A 2,971-nucleotide genomic window follows, 5' to 3' on the forward strand; every position below is an offset into this window, starting at 1 on the left:
TCTCTCTTTCTACTTGCTGCGGGTTCTTAGTAAGTTTTGTGACAAATGGCACCAGCTCTTTCATTTGAAGTAAGGTTTATTCCTACTATGGATTCGGTTCAGACATTTTCAGTGCAGAAGCTGACTAACTAAGATGCTCTTCTGCAAAACCATGGTTCCATAGACCAAATTTTACATACAGATATATAAACCAATTAAAAACCAAACTCCTTGTCCTTTTTTCTTCATTAATCATCTATTAATGCCCCTGGTAATGTGGTCAGAATACTGGCAAAGAAAATAATATGTTTGACTTTTGATCTAGCTAATACACTCGGAAGTAGCATAATATCCAATTATAAATGTTTGCTTATGCTGCAAGTCTCCACATGGTTATCTTCATTTAAGATTTCAGTTAGCTTCTAATTAGGGAGAAACCTTTCAGATTCTATTTAACCACTTGTAAAATCAGCAAGACTTCCTAATCAAAACAAGGTTCAATTTTACTTTTTCTTGCACTCAAAACCATGACTCTACGGATACTCTTGAGTGTGCTGCTATCTATTTGAACATCCTCATATGAATGTTATTCCTCATCAAATTCCTGAATAAGCTTGTGGTCTTTCAGAAATTGCCAGTACCATTTCTGCATACATTTGATAAGCATGTTAGTTAAACTCTACCCATTCCGAAATAACAATACTTTTTACCATAACAAACTGAAATGGCACTCACAGCAATAAGCTGCTTGGAATTTCACATTTTTCAACATAGAAGCCATGACACAGTTGTAGCAAGCACAACATTGCTAATAAGATTTTATACCTTGAAAACTGCCTGGTAACCAAGAGTCAATTTTTGAGCTTGAAGAATTCAAATATAATAGACCCATCTGCATTCCCAATCTCCACTTGAATCTGGATTAGAAGAAGACTTAAGTCCGATCAACGACCTTCAGGAACAAGATAAAAGCAGGTACGAATAATACAGTTGATAAAAGCAACAAAAACTGAGAAGACTATTATAGTTGAACTTGCTTCAAATCTAATTCAAAAAGTTGATATTGCTGGGAAGGATAGAACCTCTTCCATTTCCATAACCATGTGCTTTATGGATATCACTCCTAAATTTCCAGAACTGAGGTCTAGTACTCTCTCATCAAGAACAAATTTAGAGTAGAAGTTTACAAATGGTACCGAATTTAAGCAACTTCACTTAACCTTGATTATCAACATCGGCCAAGCATGCATTCCACTAGTCAGCGAAGGGGCGGTAGAGAAAATTATCAGATATACTTCATCCTAAAAATTTTCATCTGAGGAAGAGACCATGGGAACACATTGATAACCTTCACAGTCCATTCTGGGGCTTTTCCTTCATTGTAACTTTTTTTTTTTCCTAGGGCATTTTTGGAATGGGATAGGACAAAGATACTAAAGCAATTAAAGACATTGCGTATTATACCATTCTATAGAGTATTTTCATGCTTGGACAAACTGAAAAGGCCTACACTAGTTAGGGAGAAAAGGAGAAAGGAAAGGAAAGGAAAGCTCTATAGTAGAAATTCATGAAGCTTATCATTAATCAACCAGTTAAGAGTGTACAACTTATCCTTACCTGTTTAATTACAGCAGGTTCCATTTGGCACGCAACGTGTACGTAGACCAGATAATAGTGTACAACTTCAAAGAATCCTCATCAAGTATATTAACTAGCGATGCTACAAGACAATAAAAGAACATTAATAGCATGCCTCAATCTGTATTACACTAGTCAATATATCTTGGAAAGGTGGTAACTTTACATGGTAACCTCCGGATATCAGTTGGTCTAATTGCTTCATGAGCTTCTTGAGCATTCTTCACCTTCTTAAAGTACTTGCGTGCAGTCTCTGCTGCAAAATCTGATCCATACCTGCATTACAGACCAATTCAAGCATATTAGACTGCTATCTTCATCGCTTACATTAATTTCATAGTTAAATTTCACAAGATCAAAAGTCAACTTGATGATTAAACTACATGCCATTCATAGGAACATCAAACAATTTAGCTGACTGTAAAATTGCTGTTACACACATATGCATTACTTCCTAAGTTCTAGCTTCATACACTTTATTCCATTCCAAGAACCAATTTCATGGTACAATAAAATAATCTCCAAATGGTAAGGATGCTTTGGTGTATAACAACGAAAGAGATTGGATCTTGTCTATAAAATCTTGCTACAAGCTGCTAGATAGGAGGTTGTTGGTGGTAGAACAGAGTTTCCTTGGAAAGCAATTTGGAAAGTGAGGGTTCCAACTAGAGTTTCTTTTGTTGGTTTTTTTTTCTCTTGGGAGGCAACTTGAGAAGATTCCTTTACTTTAGATCATGGTTTAGACAAGAATTGTCTGGACAATCTCCTATGCTTGCACAGAGTCATGTTGAATTACTGGAGGTTCTATCTAGCAAACTTTGAGCTTGCAGGGCATTTTTTTACAATGGCAACAAGAAAAGGACTACCTCAATTTCTCTCTCTCTCTCTCTCTCTCTCTCTCTCTCTCTCTCTCTCTGTGCTGTTTGGTAGATTTTGGAAGGTGTGGAACAAGAGATCTTTAGATGGAGAGGAATCTTCCATTTATTTTTTTATTGAAAATTGGCTTGGCAGTCATATACTTTTGTATAGTGGATAATTGCAAAAGGATGTAACTGTCTTTGTTAATATAGCTGATGATTTACTTTTGCCAATCGTTTTGCATATAGCTTAAAGTTATATACTTTGGAGAACTGTCCTGCATATGGCTTTAGTTGGGCTCTTTTGCATGAGGGTTTGCACCCCTCGGTGCCTTATCGTTGAACTTTTTATATATCAAAGAAAAAGTAATAACAACCTCAAAACAGTGAAATGACCACCTGATGATACATAAAGGCAAAGAGATCGCTACCCCATTCAAATGGAAAAAGCCATGGGATAGAACTTTATTTCACAGGTGGTTGAACATTAGGTAGAC

Source organism: Eucalyptus grandis, chromosome 3 (assembly GCF_016545825.1).
Source record: "Eucalyptus grandis isolate ANBG69807.140 chromosome 3, ASM1654582v1, whole genome shotgun sequence".
NCBI classification, from domain to species: Eukaryota; Viridiplantae; Streptophyta; class Magnoliopsida; order Myrtales; family Myrtaceae; genus Eucalyptus; species Eucalyptus grandis.